Source organism: Fistularia commersonii, unplaced genomic scaffold, assembly GCF_037954325.1.
Source record: "Fistularia commersonii isolate RoL2024-O1a breed Wild unplaced genomic scaffold, RoL_Fcom_v1.0 HiC_scaffold_39, whole genome shotgun sequence".
Taxonomy (NCBI): Eukaryota; Metazoa; Chordata; class Actinopteri; order Syngnathiformes; family Fistulariidae; genus Fistularia; species Fistularia commersonii.
The window spans coordinates 1,157,501-1,167,500 of record NW_028233997.1 but is presented as its reverse complement, the minus strand read 5'-3'; positions in this window follow the sequence as shown (position 1 = coordinate 1,167,500).

The window sequence follows — 10,000 nt, the reverse complement described above, 5'->3', positions numbered from 1 at the left end:
CTCTAGGACGTTCCTTACAAACTCCTCCTTCAAGATGACTCCTACTCCATTTCTCTTCTTGTCAGCACCATAATAGTATAACTTAAAGCCTGCTCCTAAGCTTCTAGCCTTACTACCCTTCCACCTGGTCTCCTGGACACACAGTATATCCAGCTTCCTTCTCTGCATCGTGTCCATCAACTCTCTACCTTTTCCTGTCATAGTCCCAATATTCAAAGTCCCTACTCTCAGTCCCAGGCTCTTTCCTTTCCTCCTCTCTCTCTGCTTCCGAACACGCACTCCTCCTCTTCTTCTTCTTCTTGTTCTTCGACCCACAGTAGCCCAATTTCCATTAGTACCCTGTAGGTCATCAGTACCAATGGCGGTCGTTGTTAACCCGGTCCGCGACCCATCCGGTATGGTATAGTTATGGTTGACTCGCATGTTTGGTTTTGGCAAACGTTTTACGCCGGATGCCCCTCCTGACGCAACCCTCTGCATTTATCCGGGCTTGGGACCGGCACAGGGAGACACTGCTCCGTGCCCCCCCCCCCCCCCCCCCCCCAAAGGCAGGCTTGGAGAGACACGGGCCAGTGCCGCCCTGAGGCTGCATTACCCTCTCTTTCTTACATTTATTATAAAAATATGCTTATCTTCCTTTTAGCTCATCACACATGTCTTTATGATTTTCAGTCCATGCCTCAGCCGGCCTGAAGCTCCACTGATGCGCATGTGCGGATGCCTCTATCTAGCGGACATAAAATAAAGACAATCATTCAAATGTGAATGAGTCGGCGTGATGCTCCGGGATGTGTGGAGCTCAGGGAGCTCCACGAGTGAGGGAGTTAAGTTAGGGCGGGGGTGCAAGTAGGCTCTAGGATTCTAGGGCGAGCGATGGGTTTAGAGGCGTATTGCATTGAAGATAATGGCCGCATATCCTTCTTGGACTTTTCTAAAGCCTTTGACTCGGTCGAACATCCATTTATCATAGCAACGCTCGAACATTTTGGATTTGGTTAAATATTCAGGAATGTGATCCGTGGGCTCTATGAGAATATTCATAGCTGTGTCACCCTGCCAAGCGGCACCACTCCGAGCTTCCATGTTGATGCGGGAATCCCCCAAGGTTGCCCCATCTCACCCTATTTATTTATAATTGCTACCGAAATGCTAGCCGTTTATGTTGAAAAGAGCAACGATATCCAAAAGTTAGACGTGCTGGGGACTGAAATTGTTATTAGCCTGCTGGCAGATGACACAACCTTAGTTTTGAAAAATGAACATCAATTCCCAATAAGTGCCGAAAACAACCAAAACATTCTCCAAGGCTTCAGGATTGTCATTAAACTTAAAGAAATGCAAACTTCTTGCGCTGCATGACTCGCCACTAAAGGAAATCAGCGATGTTTCCATGAAATCAGAAATAAAATACTTGAGCATTTTCCTATCCAAGGACCAAACGTTAAATCAATCCAGGAACATTGAATCTAAACTGAATCAAAGTAAAGCTTGATTCTAATATATGGCTCCAGAGAGATTTATCAATATTAGGCCGGATATATTTGACTAAAATGGATGTGTTTATCCAGATGTATATACCCAGCGTATTCCAATGCTGCTCCAAATCAACTCGTAAAATCTGTTAACCAAATCAATTTCAACTTTATCTGGAGGAACAGACCACACCATCTAAGAAAAATCACATATGGTGAAAGAAACAAGTGAAGGAGGGCTGAAAGTGATAGAGTCGGACTGCTTGAATGGGACATTGAAGGTGAACTGGTTGAAATCCTGGATCAAACCTCATCGTTCTTTCTGGTATTGTACTCCAAACTACTTATTCAACAAAGTCGGCGGCCTGAGTCTTCTGCTTATCTCTGACTTGGATATCAACAAGATTCCTGTCAAATGTTCAGAGTTCCATAAACAAATATTATTATACTGGAAAATGATATACGTACACAATTTCTCACCACACAGTATAATAGTTTGGAACAATCGATATGTACTGCATGGCAACAAACCTCTGTTTTACAAGGAATGCTTTGAGAAAGGTATATGGTCGATAATTGACTTGATGGATGACACTGGCAGTCCTCTGGACAATGAGCAGTTCTGTACTACACACAGATTCAAGCCTCCCATATTAGAGTTGCTAAAGTTACGAAACGCACTGCCTCGACAATTTGTATTCCTGACCAAAAATATAATGACGCACCGAACCGTACAACCACAGTTACCCCGACTATCACTCCAGGGAATCTCAATTGTGGACAGAAAGCGCGGCAACTCCTTTATTAGGAAATGTTTCACAGGAAACTTATTCCCTGGACGTCAAAAAAAAAAAAAAAGGATATTTTAAATAAATTTGATGAGGAATCGATTGCCACGCTGCGAACCATGTATCTGACTCTACCCATACCCCCAAGGCAAAAGAGACCCACTTCAAAATTATGACTGACATCTACCCATCTAAGGAATTATCGAGGGTACGCTTTAATTTTGAAGATAATATTTGTACATTTTGTGAAGACAACATTGAAACCACTGACCATATATTTTTTCTCCTTCTCATTCCATCGTCACCAGTTTCCTTCTCAAAAGATGATATAACATTCTGTTTACTTATAAGCAACATAACAGATGAACTCTGTGTCAATGTTCTTTTAGGCCTGGCCAAGTTCTTCATTCACAAGAACAGAATGCAAAAATGCTCCCCAAATTTTAATGTCTTCATAAACGATTTTGAAATATAAAAAAAAAAAAAAAAAATCCTTAAAACTTATGGAAAAATCCGAAAACTAAAAAATATAGTTACCCATGTCCGAGGTTCCTTTTTTTTTTGGTAAAAAAAAAAAACAAAAAAAAAAAAAACAACTTGATTACATGTTACATTCCCCTTGCAATTTTTTTTTTTTTTTCGTTTTAATTTCTTATTTGTCTATCTATTGATTTAATTACTTCCTTTTAATTTCTTTTTTTGTCTCGCACTGTAAATTTCTCACAAACCTGTAACACTATTAACTTCTCATTACATACAGAACAAATGTCCTGATGTCCGTTGCTTCCTCATCCCTGGTTGTTTCATTGACATTCAGTTCTACCTTGCTATGTTTATTTGTACATTTGTATATTTGGGTGTACTATTTATGTTCAATTAAAAACAGTTTGATGTCTGAGATTCCTTGTGAACCGCCAACTTAATTACATGTTATATTCCCCTCACAATTTTTTTTTTTCGTTTTTAATTTTATTTTTCTATCTATTTATTTAATTATATCCTTTTAATTTTCTTTTTTCGTCTAGCATTAAAAATTTCTCGCAAACCTTTAACACTATTAACTTCTGATTACTTACAGCACGAATGCGCTTATGCCCCCCCACCCCCCGCTTTTTCCGTACGGTGGCAGACACTGAGATCGAAAGCAAATGGGTGTCATTGAAATGCAGTAACAGGGTGATAACAGCCGTGTTCGAAGTGTGTAGGGGCTTATAGGAGAGCAGAAGCACGTCACGCAATTCACCTGAGTTCGGAGGATCGGGAGTACCAGGGCCCATAGCGGAGAAGCGGAAGAGCGGAGTTATGTGTCTCTTCTCAAAGGCGGGGAAGCTGGGGGGCAGCAGGACCCCTTAGACCGGCTAATGTGAGCCTTCTCCGGACATAGATCACCCGGACTTATGACTGGAGCTCCCGGACCTCTGGGCACACACATATGTGAATGAGTGGATGAGCTAATGTTGGTTTGGTTGTGGATACGTTTCGGCCAATGCTATCAGCACAGCTATGATTATCCCCAGAACGTTGAGAACGAGCTCCCGGAACTCCAGACATGCGAATATAAAAGAGTGGAATTAAGGTGTGTGTGTGTGTGTGTGTGTGTGTGTGTGTGTGTGTGTGTATACGTGTGGGACAGAAGTAATGTTGGGGACAGAAATTGTTATTAGCCTGCTGGCAGATGACACAACCTTAGTTTTGAAAAATGAACATCAAGTCCCAATAAGTGCTGAAAAAAACCAAAACATTCTCCAAGGCTTCAGGATTGTCATTAAACTTAAAGAAATGCAAACTTCTTGCGCTGCATGACTCGCCACTAAAGGAAATCAGCGATGTTTCTATGAAATCAGAAATAAAATACTTGAGCATTTTCCTATCCAAGGACCAAACGTTAAATCAATCCAGGAACATTGAATCTAAACTGAATCAAAGTAAAGCTTAATTCTAATATATGGCTCCAGAGAGATTTATCAATATTAGGCCGGATATATTTGACTAAAATGGATGTGTTTATCCAGATGTATATACCCAGCGTATTCCAATGCTGCTCCAAATCAACTCGTAAAATCTGTTAACCAAATCAATTTCAACTTTATCTGGAGGAACAGACCACACCATCTAAGAAAAATCACATATGGTGAAAGAAACAAGTGAAGGAGGGCTGAAAGTGATAGAGTCGGACTGCTTGAATGGGACATTGAAGGTGAACTGGTTGAAATCCTGGATCAAACCTCATCGTTCTTTCTGGTATTGTACTCCAAACTACTTATTCAACAAAGTCGGCGGCCTGAGTCTTCTGCTTATCTCTGACTTGGATATCAACAAGATTCCTGTCAAATGTTCAGAGTTCCATAAACAAATATTATTATACTGGAAAATGATATACGTACACAATTTCTCACCACACAGTATAATAGTTTGGAACAATCGATATGTACTGCATGGCAACAAACCTCTGTTTTACAAGGAATGCTTTGAGAAAGGTATATGGTCGATAATTGACTTGATGGATGACACTGGCAGTCCTCTGGACAATGAGCAGTTCTGTACTACACACAGATTCAAGCCTCCCATATTAGAGTTGCTAAAGTTACGAAACGCACTGCCTCGACAATTTGTATTCCTGACCAAAAATATAATGACGCACCGAACCGTACAACCACAGTTACCCCGACTATCACTCCAGGGAATCTCAATTGTGGACAGAAAGCGCGGCAACTCCTTTATTAGGAAATGTTTCACAGGAAACTTATTCCCTGGACGTCAAAAAAAAAAAAAAGGATATTTTAAATAAATTTGATGAGGAATCGATTGCCACGCTGCGAACCATGTATCTGACTCTACCCATACCCCCAAGGCAAAAGAGACCCACTTCAAAATTATGACTGACATCTACCCATCTAAGGAATTATCGAGGGTACGCTTTAATTTTGAAGATAATATTTGTACATTTTGTGAAGACAACATTGAAACCACTGACCATATATTTTTTCTCCTTCTCATTCCATCGTCACCAGTTTCCTTCTCAAAAGATGATATAACATTCTGTTTACTTATAAGCAACATAACAGATGAATTCTGTGTCAATGTTCTTTTAGGCCTGGCCAAGTTCTTCATTCACAAGAACAGAATGCAAAAATGCTCCCCAAATTTTAATGTCTTCATAAACGATTTTGAAATATAAAAAAAAAAAAAAAAATCCTTAAAACTTATGGAAAAATCCGAAAACAAAAAAATATAGTTACCCATGTCCGAGGTTCCTTTTTTTTTTGGTTAAAAAAAAAAAAAAAAAAAAAAAAAAACAACTTGATTACATGTTACATTCCCCTTGCAATTTTTTTTTTTTTTTTCGTTTTAATTTCTTATTTGTCTATCTATTGATTTAATTACTTCCTTTTAATTTCTTTTTTTGTCTCGCACTGTAAATTTCTCACAAACCTGTAACACTATTAACTTCTCATTACATACAGAACAAATGTCCTGATGTCCGTTGCTTCCTCATCCCTGGTTGTTTCATTGACATTCAGTTCTACCTTGCTATGTTTATTTGTACATTTGTATATTTGGGTGTACTATTTATGTTCAATTAAAAACAGTTTGATGTCTGAGATTCCTTGTGAACCGCCAACTTAATTACATGTTATATTCCCCTCACAATTTTTTTTTTTCGTTTTTAATTTTATTTTTCTATCTATTTATTTAATTATATCCTTCTAATTTTCTTTTTTTGTCTAGCATTAAAAATTTCTCGCAAACCGTTAACACTATTAACTTCTGATTACTTACACCACGAATGCGCTTATGCCCCCCCACCCATCCCGCTTTTTCCGTACGGAGGCAGACACTGAGATCGAAAGCAAATGGGTGTCATTGAAATGCAGTAACAGGGTGATAACAGCCGTGTTCGAAGTGTGTAGGGGCTTATAGGAGAGCAGAAGCACGTCACGCAATTCACCTGAGTTCGGAGGATCGGGAGTACCAGGGCCCATAGCGGAGAAGCGGAAGAGCGGAGTTATGTGTCTCTTCTCAAAGGCGGGGAAACTGGGGGGCAGCAGGACCCCTTAGACCGGCTAATGTGAGTCTTCTCCGGACATAGATCACCCGGACTTATGACTGGAGCTCCCGGACCTCTGGGCACACACATATGTGAATGAGTGGATGAGCTAATGTTGGTTTGGTTGTGGATACGTTTCGGCCAATGCTATCAGCACAGCTATGATTATCCCCAGAACGTTGAGAACGAGCTCCCGGAACTCCAGACATGCGTATATAAAAGAGTGGAATTAAGGTGTGTGTGTGTGTGTGTGTGTGTGTGTGTGTGTGTGTGTGTGTGTGTATACGTGTGGGACAGAAGTAATGTTGGGGACAGAAATTGTTATTAGCCTGCTGGCAGATGACACAACCTTAGTTTTGAAAAATGAACATCAAGTCCCAATAAGTGCTGAAAAAAACCAAAACATTCTCCAAGGCTTCAGGATTGTCATTAAACTTAAAGAAATGCAAACTTCTTGCGCTGCATGACTCGCCACTAAAGGAAATCAGCGATGTTTCTATGAAATCAGAAATAAAATACTTGAGCATTTTCCTATCCAAGGACCAAACGTTAAATCAATCCAGGAACATTGAATCTAAACTGAATCAAAGTAAAGCTTAATTCTAATATATGGCTCCAGAGAGATTTATCAATATTAGGCCGGATATATTTGACTAAAATGGATGTGTTTATCCAGATGTATATACCCAGCGTATTCCAATGCTGCTCCAAATCAACTCGTAAAATCTGTTAACCAAATCAATTTCAACTTTATCTGGAGGAACAGACCACACCATCTAAGAAAAATCACATATGGTGAAAGAAACAAGTGAAGGAGGGCTGAAAGTGATAGAGTTGGACTGCTTGAATGGGACATTGAAGGTGAACTGGTTGAAATCCTGGATCAAACCTCATCGTTCTTTCTGGTATTGTACTCCAAACTACTTATTCAACAAAGTCGGCGGCCTGAGTCTTCTGCTTATCTCTGACTTGGATATCAACAAGATTCCTGTCAAATGTTCAGAGTTCCATAAACAAATATTATTATACTGGAAAATGATATACGTACACAATTTCTCACCACACAGTATAATAGTTTGGAACAATCGATATGTACTGCATGGCAACAAACCTCTGTTTTACAAGGAATGCTTTGAGAAAGGTATATGGTCAATAATTGACTTGATGGATGACACTGGCAGTCCTCTGGACAATGAGCAGTTCTGTACTACACACAGATTCAAGCCTCCCATATTAGAGTTGCTAAAGTTACGAAACGCACTGCCTCGACAATTTGTATTCCTGACCAAAAATATAATGACGCACCGAACCGTACAACCACAGTTACCCCGACTATCACTCCAGGGAATCTCAATTGTGGACAGAAAGCGCAGCAACTCCTTTATTAGGAAATGTTTCACAGGAAACTTATTCCCTGGACGTCAAAAAAAAAAAAAAGGATATTTTAAATAAATTTGATGAGGAATCGATTGCCACGCTGCGAACCATGTATCTGACTCTACCCATACCCCCAAGGCAAAAGAGACCCACTTCAAAATTATGACTGACATCTACCCATCTAAGGAATTATCGAGGGTACGCTTTAATTTTGAAGATAATATTTGTACATTTTGTGAAGACAACATTGACACCACTGACCATATATTTTTTCTCCTTCTCATTCCATCGTCACCAGTTTCCTTCTCAAAAGATGATATAACATTCTGTTTACTTATAAGCAACATAACAGATGAACTCTGTGTCAATGTTCTTTTAGGCCTGGCCAAGTTCTTCATTCACAAGAACAGAATGCAAAAATGCTCCCCAAATTTTAATGTCTTCATAAACGATTTTGAAATATAAAAAAAAAAAAAAAAAATCCTTAAAACTCATGGAAAAATCCAAAAACTAAAAAATATAGTTACCCATGTCCGAGGTTCCTTTTTTTTTTGGTAAAAAAAAAAAACAAAAAAAAAAAAACAACTTGATTACATGTTACATTCCCCTTGCAATTTTTTTTTTTTTTTTTCGTTTTAATTTCTTATTTGTCTATCTATTGATTTAATTACTTCCTTTTAATTTCTTTTTTTGTCTCGCACTGTAAATTTCTCACAAACCTGTAACACTATTAACTTCTCATTACATACAGAACAAATGTCCTGATGTCCGTTGCTTCCTCATCCCTGGTTGTTTCATTGACATTCAGTTCTACCTTGCTATGTTTATTTGTACATTTGTATATTTGGGTGTACTATTTATGTTCAATTAAAAACAGTTTGATGTCTGAGATTCCTTGTGAACCGCCAACTTAATTACATGTTATATTCCCCTCACAATTTTTTTTTTTCGTTTTTAATTTTATTTTTCTATCTATTTATTTAATTATATCCTTTTAATTTTCTTTTTTTGTCTAGCATTAAAAATTTCTCGCAAACCGTTAACACTATTAACTTCTGATTACTTACAGCACGAATGCGCTTATGCCCCCCCACCCATCCCGCTTTTTCCGTACGGAGGCAGACACTGAGATCGAAAGCAAATGGGTGTCATTGAAATGCAGTAACAGGGTGATAACAGCCGTGTTCGAAGTGTGTAGGGGCTTATAGGAGAGCAGAAGCACGTCACGCAATTCACCTGAGTTCGGAGGATCGGGAGTACCAGGGCCCATAGCGGAGAAGCGGAAGAGCGGAGTTATGTGTCTCTTCTCAAAGGCGGGGAAGCTGGGGGGCAGCAGGACCCCTTAGACCGGCTAAGGTGAGCCTACTCCGGACAGAGATCACCCGGAGTTATGACTGGAGCTCCCGGACCTCTGGGCACACACATATGTGAATGACTGGATGAGCTAATGTTGGTTTGGTTGTGGATACGTTTCGGCCAATGCTATCAGCACAGCGATGATGAGTTCAGGTGTGTCTGTGTGTGTTTGTGTGTTTGTGTGTGTGTGTGTGTGTGTGTGTGTGTGTGCGTGTGTTTGTGTGTGTGTGAGAGTTTGTTTTTGTAGGTTGGGGGGGGTTCCCGCGGACACGGAGTACCAGGGCCTGGAGCGGATGAGGTGAGGAGCGGAGGAGAGCAGAAGCCCGGACCGTGATTCGCTTGTGTCCAGCGGTTTGGGAGTTCCAGGGCCCGAAACGGAGGAGCGGAGGAGCGGAGGACGGCAAAACCCCTTTCTGCAATTCGCCTGAGTCCGGCGGATCGGTAATACCTGGTTCCGCAGCGGAGGAGCGGAGGAGTGGAGGAGATGTTTCTCTTCTCAGAGGCGGCGAGGGGTGGGGACAGGACCCCTTACCCTTACCCCTCCCGGACGTTTGAGTGGAGCTCCCGGACCTCCGGGCACGCACATGCGAATGACTGGATCACAGGGAGTGCCAGGGCCTGGAGCGGATGAGCAGAGGAGAGGCGGAGGGCAGAAGCCCGGCCCTGTTCAAGAGTTCCAGGGTCCAAAGCGGGGGAGCGAAGAAGCGGAGGAGGGGAGGAGAGCAGAAGAGCAAAAAACTGGCCCGGAATTCACCGAAGTCCCGCGGATCGGGAGTTCCAGGGCCCGGAGCGGAAGAGCGGAGGAGCGGAGGAGAGGAGGAGCGGAGCAAAGCGGAAGCCCGTCTTAACAACAAGGAAATTACAGATGAGGCTATAATTTCTAATGAAAACTTTAAATTCTATAGCCACGTATACACTTCGACATTGTCAAAAAGCGATTGTGACTCCTTTCCATTAAA